The sequence below is a fragment of the Neovison vison genome, chromosome 3 (assembly GCF_020171115.1).
Source record: "Neovison vison isolate M4711 chromosome 3, ASM_NN_V1, whole genome shotgun sequence".
NCBI lineage: Eukaryota > Metazoa > Chordata > Mammalia > Carnivora > Mustelidae > Neogale > Neogale vison.
The window spans coordinates 208,059,529-208,074,051 of NC_058093.1; positions in this window are offsets into that span (position 1 = coordinate 208,059,529).

Below are 14,523 nucleotides of genomic sequence, written 5' to 3' on the forward strand. Positions count from 1 at the left end.
TACCAGGATGGGTAGAGATGATTGACTTGGGTCATGGCCAGTCCCACATGCTAGATATGGGACTTACTCTCTGGGTGACTGACACTAGGTCGGGGCTGAGGCTCTGTCAGACACAACACTAGTGGCCAGGGCAGTCCATATATAGGGGATCCCTCGAGAGCCGAGCAGATTGATCCTCATGTGGTGATTCTGGACAGACTCAACAGGCACTTTTCCTTTCTATGGAGGAGGCAAAAAGCACTGCGGCTCCAGAATTCAATATCAAGAGGCCTTGGGGAGCAGTAGGGTGAGTATGGACTTGTAAACACAAGCTACTTTACAATACAGTGCCAGTGGAATGCAGTTCCAATGTGAAGGGTCTTTTTCGAGATATCCAGCACCTGAGTAAGGGTGGATGTCAGAAGTTTGCTCACCCTAGAGTTTGTATGTATGATGACCAACAAAGGGAGGGGTGGCATCAAAAGCCCATGGAGGATTTCCTCCACTGAGGCTTATGAGATGCTCCAAACAGCAAGGTTTCCTTCTACTGGACAGATGGAGTCTGTTTTGTTTGCTCCACGGTACCCCATGTGGAAAGTTTGGGTAGCAGAGCTCTTCGGCATGGATGCCTGAAAAGCACACCTCCATTCTCCATTGCAGCTGAGGAACAAGGTAGGTTCATTCTGGTGGCTCTGGGACAAAGGACCAAGGCTTTGAGTTGACATGGAATCTCTTGCAGATGGGCCACAATGCTGGTTTGTTACCAGGGAGATCTTATAATGTGCTTGTGGCTAAGGTGCCATGCAGGATTCTCCTACACTGAGGGTTTTGCACAGGTCAAAGAGCGCGGTTTTCTTCAAGGGATGGGAGATGTTCTTTTGTGAGGCTCAGGGACCACCTTTTGTATCATAAGTTGGTATTCAGAACAGGCCCCAGAGGACAGATGACTGATAACCTAATCTAGGGTTCCAATGAAGTCCTACAGGCATGACAGTCTCAATCTTCTGACTCAGCACCTCTGACTTGGCTGTTTGCCTAGATGTAGGTGATCACGGTTTTTCAGATGCACATTTGCGTCCACAGAAGCCCCCTATATTGGGGTGGACTCAGGGGCCTTGCAGGTTTCTCCTTATCTGGAAGGAATGGGCAACTGTGACGGGCACAGTTCCCTTGGGGATGGCAGGCACAGTCCCCTGGTTTGGCCCCAGAGACCCCATCCTGGAGGACATGTGACGCATGTTTTTGGGAGAGAAGTCTGCAAACATAAATTCGGGTTAGGGTTATTATTGGCAAGGTGATCGCAGGCCAATGCATAGACTTGGAAATGCTCGTCAGGAAATGTAAAGGTGACTTGAAGGCGGTAGCACAGGCTTTTTTATCTGGATTGTGTGTACAGGATGGCCTCAGAATGCAGGTGTGGACTCCTGCATCAATGGGAGATTTTTCTTCTCCAAGGATCCTGGCGACTCCCCATAGTTTGATGGTTTTTTCAGGGAAGAGAAAAGTACTCTTTTCCATCTTAGGGGTGCCCCAAAACAGGGATTCCAGAGACGGGCTCTGGGTCTCGGCACCTGGAAAATCCCACCAAGTGTTAGGATTTTGGCCTAGGGAAGTACCAGGCGTGCAATGCGGGATCATGGTGGTGCAACTGAGAGGGTTTGTTTGAAAGCATGCTCAGGCTGAAGGTCACAATGCCTGTTTGTGCCCAGGGCGGACTGAAGGAGTGGGCATAGTCACTTTGGCCATGTACCTGGCTCCCACTCTGAGGGTTGGACACCCATCCCAACAGTCAGGTTTCCTTCCATGGGGAAGGAGTAGTTCTCAATTGTGCTTCAGGTTCCCTCATTGGAAGGATTCCAGCAAAGTCTGGGGAAACATGCCAGAATGGGTAGAGGATGGGTAGAGAGGACGGACTTGGGCCATGGCCAATCTCACATGCTGGATTAGGGACCTTCTCTCTGGGTGGCTGACACTGGTTTGGGGTTCAAGCTCTGTCAGACACAATGCCATTGGCAAGAGCAGCCTATAAATCTGGATTCCTTCCAGAGTTGAGCAGATTGATCCTCATGTGGGGATTCTGGACAGACTCAGCAGGCACTTCTTCTTTCTATGCGTGAGGCAGAATGCTGCATTGTGGTTCCAGAATTCGATATCAAGAGGCGTTGGGGAGCAGTAGGGTGAGGATGGAATTGTAAACAGAGCTACGGTTCAATTCAGTGCCAAGCGGAAGGCAGTTCCAATGTGAAGCGTCTTTTCCAAGATATCCATCACCTGAGTAAGGCGGTTGTCAGATGTTTGCTCACATTAGTGTTACTATTTTGATGACCCACAAATGGAGGGGTGGTGTCAAGAGGTTGTGGAGGATTTTCCCCGAAGAGGCTTGTGAGATGCTCCAAACAGTAAGGTGTCCTTCTACTGGACAGGTGGAGTCTGGTTTGTTTGCTGGAGGGTCCCCCATGTGGAAAGTCTAGATAGCAGAACTCTTCGGGAAGGATGCCAGGAAAGCACAACTCCATTGACCACTGCAGCTGAGGAACATGGCAGGTTAGTTCTGGTGGCTCTGGGGCGAAGGACCAAGGCCTTGAGTTGACATGGAGTCTCTTGCAGATGGGCCACAATGCTGCATTGTTACAAGGGAGATCTTAGAATGTGCTGGTGGGTAAGGTTCCATGCAGGATTCTCCTACCCTGAGGGTTTTACACAGGACAAAGAGCACGGTTTTCTTCTGGGGACAGGAGATTTTCTGTTGTGTGTCTCAGGGACCACATGTTGTATCATAAGTTGGTATTTCAGAACAGAACCATGAGGACAGATGCCTAAAAACCTAATCAAGGTTTCCAATGAGGTCCAAGCGCATGTCAGGTTCAATCTTCTGTCTTAGATATTTGAATTGGCTGTATACCTGGATGTAGATGATCAGGGAGTTTCAGACTGTATTTGCATACAGAGCGGACGCCAATGTTGGGGTGGGCTCAGGGGTCTTGCAGGTTTCTCCTAATCTGGAAGGTTTGGGCAACTGTGACGGGCACAGTTTCCTTAGGGATGGCAGGCACAGTCCTGTGGGATACAGAGACCCCATCCTTGAAGGCATATGAGCCATGATTTTGGGAGAGAAGTCTGCAAACACAAATTCGGGTTAGGCTTAGTGGCATGGTGATTGCCGGCCTAAGGAGGAGACCTAGAGAGCAGCTCGTCATGAACTGTAATTAGCGTGACTGGAAGGTGGTAGCACAGGCTTTTCTATCTGCATTGTGTGTCCTGGATAGCCTCGCAATGCAGGTGCGGTCTCCTGTGTCCTTGGTTATTTTTCTTCTCTAAGGATCCTGGTGGTTCCCCATAGATTGGTGGCTGTTTTGGGGAAGGGAAGAGAGCTGTTTTCAATCTTAGGGGTGCCCCACAACAGGGGTTCCAGAGACGGGTTCTGGGTCTAGGCTCCTGGAAAATCCCACCAAGGGTTAGGATTTGGGTCCATGGGCATACCAGGCCTGTATTGCGGGATCCTGGTGATGCAATTGAGAGGGATTGTTTTAAAGCATGCTCAGTCTGGGTGTCACAATACCTGTTTTTGCCCAGGGTGGACCTCAGGAGTGGGCGTGGTCTCATTGGCCATGCAACTGTCTCCCACTTTGAGAGTTGTACTTCCATCCTAACAGCCATGTTTCCTGCCATGGGGAAGGAAGAGTTTTCTATTGTGATTCAGGTTCCCCCCTTGGCAGGGATTCCAGCAAAGGTCTGGGGACAGGTGCCTACATACCAAGGATGGGTAAAGATTACGGATTTGGGCCATGGCCGATCTCACATGCTGGATAAAGAGCCGGCTCTCTGGGTGGCTGACAGTAGGTCAGGGCTCAGGCTTTGTCAGACACAGCACTAATGGCCAGGGCAGCCATTATATCAGAGTTCCCTCTAGTGCCGAACAGATTGATCGTCATGTGGGGTTTCTGGACAGACTCACCAGGCACTTCTTCTTTCTATGGGAAAGGCAGAATGCTGCACTGTGGCTCTAGAATTCCCTATCAAGAGGGCTTGGGGACCAGTAGGGTGAGGATGAGATTCTAAACACAAGCTTCGTTTCAAATCAGTGCCAAGCGGAAGGGAGTTCCAATGTGCATCGGCTTATTCTAGATATCCAGCATCTGAGTTAGGGCAGATGTCAGAATGTTTGCACACACTGGAGTTTGTGTCTATGATGATGGAGCAAGGGAGGTGTTGCATCCAGATGTCATGGAGGATTTCCCACTCTAAGACTTTTGAGATGCTCCAAACAGAAAGGTTTCCTTCTACTGGAAAGGTGGATTCTGGTTGGTTTGTTCCAGGGTCCCCAATGTGGAAAGTCTGGGTAGCAGAGCTCTCTGGCATGGATGCCTAGAAATACACCTCCATTGACCATTGCAACTGAGAAACATGACTGACTCGTTCTGGTGGCTCTGGGGCGAAGTACCAAGTCCTTGAGTTGACATGGAATCTCTTGAAGATGGGCCACAATGCTGGTTTGTTTACTAGGGATATCTTAGAATGTGTTGGTGGCTATGGTGCTGTGCAGGATTCTCCTAACCTGAGGGTTTGGCACAGGTCAAAGAGCACGGTTTCCTTCTGGGGACGAGTGATGTTCTGTTGTGTGGCTCAGACACCACATGTTGTATCATAAGTTGGTATTCCAGAACAGAACCATGAGGACAGATGCCTGAAAACCTAATCTAAGGTTCCAATGTGTTCCTAAGGGCATGTCAGATTCAATCTTCTGACTCAGGACCATTGACTTGGCTGTCTGCCTGGGTGTAAGTGATCAGGGTGTTTCAGACTGCACATTTTTGTGGAGAGCGGCTGCCAATATTGGGGTGGGCTCAGGTGTCTTCCAGGTTTCTCCTAATCTGGAAGGTTTGGGCAACTGTGACAGGCACAGTTTCTTTGGGGATGGCAGGCACAGTCCTGTAGTGTGGATCCACAGACCCCATCCTGGAGGGTCTGTGACTCATGGTTTTGGAAGTGAAGTCTGAATACACAGATTTGGGTTAGGGTTAGTGGTGAGGTGATTTCAGGCCAAATGCGTAGACTTGGATGGAACCTCCTCAGGAACTGAAATTAGGGTGATGGAAAGGCAGTAGCACAGACTTTTATATCTGGATTGTGAGTCCATGATGACCTCGAAATGCAGGTGTGGTCTCATGGGTCTATGGAGACTTTTCCTCCCTAAGGATCCTGGCATCTCCCATAGTTTTGTGGCTTTTTTGGGGAAGGGAAGAGTACTGTTTTCTATCTTAGGAGTGCCTCACAATAGGGAGTCCAGAGATAGGCTCTGGGTCAGTGCATCTGGAAAATCCCGCAAAGGGTTAGGATTTGGGCCTAGGGGCGTACCAGGCCTGCAATGCGTGATCCTGATAGTGCAACTGAGAGTGCTTGTTTGAAAACATGCACAGGATGAGGATCACAATGCCTGTTTGTGCCTAGGGCAGTCCTCAGGAGTGGGCATAGTCTCATTGGCCATGTAGCTGGCTCCCTAGTTGAGGACCAGATACCCATCGCATCTACCAGCATTCCTGCCATGGGGAAGAGGAGTTCTCTATTGTGCTTCTGGTCCTCCATTGCCAGGGATTACAACAAAGTTCTGGGGACAGGTGCCTGAATACCAAGGATGGGTAGAGATGACAGACTTGGGCCATGACTGGTCTCACATGCTAGATATGGGCCCTTCTCTCTGGGTGGCAGACACTAGGTCGGGGCTCAGGATCTATCAGACACAGCAATAGTGGCCAGGGCAGCCTATAAATCGGGGTTCCCTTGAGGGCCGAGCAGATTAATTCTCATGGGGGTTTCTGGGTACACTCACCAGGCACTTCTTTCGATGGGGAAGGCAGAATGCTTCCATGTGGCTCCAGAATTCCCAATCAAGGGGGCTTGGGGACCAGTAGGGTGAGGATGGAATTGTAAACACCACCTACGGTTCAATTCAGTGGCAAGCGGAAGACAGTTCCAATGTGCTGCGGCTGATTTGAGATTACCAGCAACTCAGTAAGGGCAGATGTCAGATGTTTGCTTACACTGGAGTTAGTGTCTAAGATGACGGACAAATGGAGGGGTGGCGTCAAGAGGCTGTGGAGGATTTCCCACGCTGAGGCTTCTGAGATGCTCCAAACTGCAAGATTCCCTTCTTCTGGACAGGTGGAGTCTGTTTTTTTGCTCCAGGGTCCCCCATATGGAAAATTTGGATAGCGAGCTCTGCCACATGGATGCCTGGAAGGCATACCTCCATTGACCATTTCAGCTTATGAATATGGCAGGTTCGTTCTCGTGGCTCTGGTGTGAAGTACAAAGGCCTTGTGATGACATGGGATCTCTTGAAGATGGGCCACAATGCTGGTTTGTTACCAGGGAGATCTTAGAATGTGTTGGTGGTTAAGGTGCCATGCAGGATTCTCCTACCCTGAGGGTTTGGCTCAGATCAAAGTGCAGGTTTCATTCTGGAACCGTGCTGCAGATGGTCTGTTGTGTGGCTCAAGGAACACATGTTGTATCATAAGTTGGTATTCCAGAACAGGCCCCTGAGGACAGATGCCTGAAAACCTAAACTAGGTTTCCATTGAGGTCCTAGGGGCATGTCAGGTTCAATCTTCTGACTTAGGAACATTGACTTGGCTGTCTGCCTGGATGTAGGTGGTCAGGGAGTTTCAGACTGCACATTTTCATTGAGAGCAGCCACCAATGCAGGGGTGGGCTCAGGGGTCTTGCAGCTATCCCCTAATCTGGAAGGTTTGGGCAACTGTGAAGGGGACAGTTTCCTTGGGGATGGAAGGCACAGTCCTGTGGTGTGGATCCACAGACCCTATCCTGGAGGGCACATGACCCACGGTTTTGGGAGAGAAGTTTGCAAAGATAAATTCAGGTTAGGGTGTTTGGCGAGCTCATCACAGGCCCAATGAATAGACCAGGAGGGCAGCTCATCAGGAACTGTAATTAGGGGGCCTGGAAGAATGCAGCACAGGCTTTTCTATCTGGATTGTGTGTCCAGGATGGCCTCGGATTACAGGTGTGGTCTCATGGATTCATGGGAGATTTTTCCTCTCTAAGGATCCTGGAAGCTCCCCATAGTTTGGTGGCTTTTTCGGGAAAGGAAGAGTGCTGTTTTCTAATTTTGGGGTGCCGCAAAACAGGGATTCCAGAGGAGGGCTCTGTGTGTGCTTTCCTGGAAAATGCCACCAAGAGTTAGGATTTGGGCCTGGGGCATATCAGACCTCCAATGCGAGATCCTGGTGGTGCAAATGAGAGGGCTTGTTTGAAAACCTGCTCATACTGAGGGTCACATTGCCTGTTTGTGCCCAGGGCGTCCATTAAGTGTAGGAATGGTCTCAATGGACATGTCGCTGTCTCCCACATCGAGGGCTGGACACCCATCCCAATAGCGAGGTTTCCTGCCATGTGGTAGGAGGAGTTCTCTATGTGCTTCAGATTCCCGCATTGGCAGGGATTCCAGGCAAGGTCTGGGGACAGGTGCCTGAATACTAAGGATGGGTAGATATGACATACTTGGGCCATGACCATCCCAAATGCTAGGTATGGCACCTCTCTTTGGTGGCTGAGACTCGGTCGGGGCTCAGGCTCTGTCAGACACAGCACTAGTGGCCAGGGAAGTCTATAAATCGGGGTTCTCTCGAGGGCTGAGCAAATTGATCCTCATGTGGGGTTTCTGGGAAGACACACAAGGGACTTCAATTTTCTATGTGTAAGGAAGAATGCTGCCTTATGGTTCCAGAATTCTTCATCAAGAGGGTTTGAGGACTACCAGGGTGAGGTTGGAATTGTAAAAACAAGCTACGGTTCAATTAGTGCCAAGTGGAAATCAGTTCCAGTGTGCAGTGGCTGATTAGAGATATCCATCACTTGAGTAAGGACGGATGTCAGATGTTTGCTCACACTGGAGTTTGTGTCTATGATGACCTACAAATGGAGGGGTGTCGTCAAGAGGCCATGGAGGATTTCCCACGCTAAGGCTTGTGAGATGATCCAAACAACAAGAATTTCTTCTACTGGGCATGTGGAGCCTGGATTTTTTGCTCCAGGGTTCCCCATGTCTAAAGTTTGGGGAGCAGAGCTTTCCCGTACGGATATCTGGAAAGCACACCTCCATTGACCATTTCAGCTGAGGAGCATGGCTGGTTCGTTCTGGTGGCTCTGGGGTGAAGTACCAAGGCCTTGAGTTGACATGGAGTCTCATGAAGATGGGTCACAATGCTGGATTGTTACCAGCGAGATCTTCGAATATGCTGGTGGCTAAGGTGCCGTGGAGGAGTCTCCTGCACTGATGGTTTGGCACAGGTCAAAGAGAACAGTTTCCTTCTGGGGACAGGAGATGTTCTGTTGTGTGGCTCAGGGACCACATGTTGTATCATAATTTGCTATTCCAGAATAGGTCCCTCAGGACAGACACCTGAAAACCTAATCTAGGGTTCCAAGAGGTCCTAGGGGCATGTCAGCTTCAATCTTCTGATTCAGGACCATTGACTTGGCTGTCTGCCTGATGTAGGTGATCAGGGTGTTTCAGACTACGAATCCTGAAGAAACAATCCAGATAGAAAAGCCTGGGCAACCGCCTTCCAGTCACCCTAATCACAGTTCCTGAGTAGCTGCCCTCCAGGTCTCCACACTGGGCCTCTGATCACCTCACCACTAATCCTAACCAAATTTATGTTTGCAGACTTCTCTCCCAAAACCATGGCTCACATGCCCTCCAGGATGGGGTCTCTGGAGCAACACCACAAGATTGTGACTGCCATCCCCAAGGAAACTGTACCCATCAGAGTTGCTTAATCCTTCCAGATTATGAGAAACCTGCAAGTCCCCTAAGCCCACCCCAATATTGGTGGCTGCTCTGGAAGCAAATGCACAGTCTGAAACAACCTGATCCCCTACATCCAGACAGACACGCATATCAGTGGTACTGAGTCAGAAGACTGAAACTGACATGACCCTAGGAACGCACTGGAACCCTAGATTATGATTTAAGGCATCTATCCTCAGTGGTCTTTTCTGGTGTACCAACATAGGATACAAAATATTGTCCCTGGGCCACACAACAGAACATCTCCTTTCCCCAGAAGGACACCGTGCTCTTTGACCTGTACCAAACCCTAAGCATAGGAGAATCCTGCAAGGCACCTTAGCCACCAGCACATTTTAAAAACTCCCTGATAACAAACCAGCATTGTGACCCATCTCTAAGAGATTCCATGTCAAATCAAGTCCTTGGTCCATCACCCCAGAGCCATCATAACATACGTGTCATGTTCCTCAGCTGCAAAGGACAATGGAGGTGTGCTTTCCAGGCATCCATATGTGAGATCTCTCCTACCCATACTTTCCACAGGGGGGACACTGGAGCGAATAAAACAGACTCCACTTCTCCAGGAGAAGGACCTTGCTGTTTGGAGCATCTCACAAGCCTCGGCATGGGAAATCTTCCATGACCTCTTGACTCTACCCCTCTATTTCTCAGTCATCATAGACACAAACTTCAGTGTGAACAAATATCTGACAGCCGCCCTTACTCAGGTGTTGGATATCTCGAATAAGCTGCTGCACATTAGAACTGCTTTTGACTTAGTACCGAGTTGAACCGTAGCATGTGTTTACAATTCCATCCTCACCCTACTGTTACCAAAGGCCTCTTGATAGTGAATTCTAGAGCCACAACACAGCATTCTGCCTTCCCCATGAAAGAATAAGTGCCTGGTGAGTCTGCCCAGGAACCCCTCATGAGGATCAATCTGCTTAGACCTTGAGGGAACCCCAGTTTATGGGCTTCCCTGGCCACTAATGCTGTGTCTGACAGAGCCCAAGCCCCAACTTAGTCTCAGCCACCCAGAGAGCGGGACCCATATCTAGCATGTGGGACTGGCCATGGTCCTACACCATCACATTTACCTATCTTTGGTATTCAGGCATCTGTTATCAGACCTTTGTTGGAATCCCTGCTAATGGGGGAACCTGAAACCCAATAGAGAACTCCTCCTTCCCCATGGCATGAATCCTAGCTGTTGGGAAAGCTGTCCAACCCTCTGAGTGGGAGCCAGCTGCATGGCCAATGAGACCACGCCCACTGATGAGGGCTGCCCTGGACACAAACAGGCATTGTGACCCAAAGCCTGAGCATGCTTTCTAACAAACGATCTCTGTTGCACTACCAGTATCCTGCATTGTTTGCCTGGTATGCCCTAGGCCCAAATCCTAACATATGGTGGGATTTTGCAGGAGCCCAGACCCAGAGCCCGTCTCAGGAATCCCTGTTTTGTGGCACCCCTAATATGGAAAAGAGCACTCTTCCCTTCTCCTAAAAAGACACCAATCAATGGAGAGCCACCAGGATCCTTAGAGAGGAAAAGTCTCCCTTGGACCAATGAGACCACACCTGCATTCCAAACCCATACTGGACACACAATCCAGATAGAAAACCCTGTGCTACCGCCTTCCAGCCACCCTATTTACTTTTCCTGATGTGTTTCCCTCTAGGTCTATGCATTGGGCCTTCGACCACCACTCCACTAAACCTAACCCGAATTTGTGTATGCAGACTTCAATCCCAAAACCAAGGCTCTCATGCCCTCCAGGATGGGGTCTCTGTAGCCACACCACAGGACTGTGGCTTCCATCCCCAAAGAAACTGTGCCCGTCACAGTTGCCCAAACCTTCCAGATTAGGAGAAAGAAGAAAGGCCCTGATTCCACCCCTGTATCAGCGGCCATTCTGGACGGAAATGCATAGTCTGAAAAAACATGATCACCTACATCCAGGCAGAAAGCCAAGTAAATGGTCCGGAGTCAGAAGATTAAACCTGATATGCCCCTAGGACCACATTGGAACCTTCAATTAGGTTTTCAGGAATATGTCCTTAAGGGTCTGCTCTGGAATACCAAGTTATGATACAATATTTGGGTCCTGGGCCACACAATAGAACATCTCCTGTTCCTAGAAGCAAACCGTGCCCTTGGACCTGTATAAAACCCTCAATGTGGGAGAACCCTGCATGGCCCCTTAGCCACCAGCACATTCTATGATCTCTCTGGTAACAAACCAGCATAGTGAAACATCTGCAAGAAATTCCATGGCAACTCCAGGCCTTGGTAAATCGCCCCAGAGGCAATAGAAAGAACATGCCATGATCCTCAGGTGCAATGATTAATGGACGTGTGCTTTCCAGGCATCCATGCGGTAGAGCTCTTCTACCCAAACTTTCCACATGGAGGACTGTGGAGCAACCAAAGCAGACTCTACATGTCCAGTAGAAGGAAACCTTGCTGTTTGGAGCATCTCACAAGCCTCAGCGTGGGAAATTCTCCATAGCCTCTTGACACCACCCCTCCATTTGTCAGACATCATAAACACAAACTCCTGTGTGAGCAAATATCTGACATCCCCCCTTACTCAGGTGCTGGCTATTTCGTATAGGCCGCTGCCCTTTGGAACTGCCTACCACTTGGCACTGAATTGAACCATAGCTAGTGTTTACAATTCCATCCTCACCTGACTGGTCCCCAAGCCCTCTTGATAGGGAATTCTGGAGCCACAATGCAGCATTCTGTCTTCCCCACAGAAAGAATTGCCAGGTGAGATAGTCCAGAAACCCTACATGAGGATCATCTGCTCAGCCCTCGAGGATCACCAATTTATCAGCTGCCCTGGCCAATAGTGCTGTGTCTGACAGAGCGTAAGCCATGACTTCAAGTCAGCCACCCAGAGTGGTTTCCATATCCAGCATGTGAGACCAGCCATGGCTCAATCCATCCTCTCTAGCCATCCTTGGTATTCGGGTATCTGTCCCCAAACCTTTGCTGGAATCCCTGCCAATGGGGGAACCTGAAGCCCAATAACAAACTGTTCCTTCCCCATAGCATGAAACCTAGCTGTTGGGATGGGTGTCCAACCCTCATAGAGGGAGCCAGATGTATGGGCATGAGACCATGCCCACTCATATGGGTTGCCCTGGGGGGGAAAAACAGGCATTGTGACCCTCAGCCTGAGCATGCTTTCAAACAATCCCTCTCTATTGCACCACCAGGATCCCGCATTGCAGGGCTGGAATGCCCCTAGGCCCAAATCCTAACCCTTGGTGGGAATCTCTCGGCCCCCAGACCCAGAGCTCATCTCAGGAATTTCTGTTTTGGGGCACCCCTAAGACGGAAAACAGCACTTTCCCCTTCCCCGAGAAAGCCACCAAACTATTGGGGGCCGCTAGGATCCTTAAGGAAGAAGAATCTCCAATGGACCCATGATACCACACCTGCATTCTGAGGCCATCCAAACACACAATCCAGGCAGGAAAGCCTGTGCTACTGCCTTCCAGTCACGCTAATTACAGTTCCTGACGAGCTCTCCTACAGGTCTACACACTGGGCCTGTGATCACCTCACTACTAAGCCTATCCCGAGTTTGAGTTTGCAGTCTACTCTCCCAAAACCATGGCTTATATATCCTCCAGGATGGGGTTTTGGAGCCACACCACAGGACTGTGCCTGCCATCCCCAAGGAAAATTTGCCCGTCCCAGTTTCCCAAATCATCTAGATTAGGTGAAACCTCAAAGGCGCCTGGGCCCACCGCCATATTGGAGGCTAGTCTGTATGCAAATGCACAGTCTGAAACACCCTGATCACCTACATCCAGCAGATGTCAAAGTCAATGGTCTTGGTTCAGACGATTGAACCTGACATTCCCCTAGGATCTCATTGGAATCCTAGATTAGGTTTACAGGTATTGTCCTCAGAGGCTTGTTCTGGAATACCAACTTATGATATAAAATGATATAACAAGAACATCTCCTGTCCCCAGAAAAAAACCGTGCTCTTCAACCTGTCAAACCTTCCGGGTAGGAGAATCCTGCTTGACCCCTTAGCACCAGGACATTCTAAGTGTTCCTTGGTAAAAAAACAACATTGTAACCCATCTGAAAGAGATTCCATGTTCACTCATCGCCACTTGGTTCTTCGCACCAGAGCCACCAGAACAAACCTGCCATGTTCCTCATCTGCAATGGAGAATGGAGGTTTGCTTTCCAGGTATCCATGCGGTAGTTCTCTGCTACCCAAACTTTCCACATGGGGGAACCTAGAACAAACAAATTAGACTCCACATCTCCAGTAGAAGCAAACATTGCTGTTTGGAGCATCTCACAAGTCTCAGCGTGGGACATCTTCCGTGGCTTCTTGACGCCACCCCTCCATTTGTCAATCATCATAGATACAAACTCCACTGTGAGCAAACATCTGACAACCGCCCTAACTTAGGTGCTGGTTTCTCAAATAAGGTGCTACATATATATAGGGACTGCCTTCTGCTTGGCACTGAATTGAACCCTAGCGTGGTTTTACAATTCCATCCTCACCCTACTGGTCTCCAAGCTTTGTTGAGAGGGAATTCTGGAGCCACAACGCAGCATTCTGCCTTCCCCATAGAAAGAAGTGCCTGGCGAGTCTGCCCAGAAACCCCACATGAGGATCAATATGCTCAGCCATCGAGGGGACCCCGATTTATAGGCTGCCCTGACCACTAGTGCTGTGTCTGACAGAGCCTGAGCCCTGATCTCGTGTCATCCACCCAGAGGGTGGGTTTCATATCCAGCATGCAGAACAGCCATGGCTCAAGTCTGTCATATCTACCCATCCTTGGTATTCAGACATCTGTCCCCAGTCTTTTGTTGGAGTCCCTGCCAATGGGGGAACTTGAAGCACAAAAGAGAACTCCTCCTTCCCCAGGCAGGAAACCTGGCTGTTGAGATGGGTGCCCAACCATCAGTGTGGAAGCCAGCTGCATTGCCAATGAGACTACACCCACTCCTGAGGGCCGCCCTGGAATCAAAGAGGCATTGTGACCCTCAGCCTGAGCATGCTTTCAGACAAGCACTCTCAGTTTCACCACTAGGATCCTGCTTTGCCAGCCTGGAATACACCTAGGCCCAAATTCTAACCCTTGGTGAGATTTTCCAGGTGCCCATACCCAGTTCCCATCTCTGGAATTTCTCTTTTGGGGCACCCCTTAGATGGAAAACTGCACTCTTCTCTTCCCTGAAAAAGCCACCAAAGTATTGCGAGCTGCCAGGTTCCTTAGAGAGGAAAAATATCTTATGGACCTATCAGACCATACCTGCAATCCGAGGCCATCTTGGACACACAATGCAGATAGAAAAGCCTTTGCTACCTCTTTCAAGTCACCCTAAGTACATTTCCTGACGAGCTGCCATCCAGGTCTATGCACTGGGCCTGTGATCCTCTCAACACTAACCTTAACCCAAGTTTATGTTTGCAGATTTCTCTCCCAAAACCATGGCTCAAATGCCCTCCAGGATGGGGTCTCTGGAGCCAAACCACAGGACTGTGCTTGTCATGCCCAAGGAAAATTTGCCCGTCATAGTTTCCCAAACCCTCCAGAATAGGAGAAACCTGCAAGGCCCCTGAGCCCACCACAATATTGGAGGCCACTCTGGAAGTTAATGCGTATTCTGAAACACCCTGATCACCTACATCTGGCAGACACTCAAGTCAATGATCCTGAGTCAGAAGATT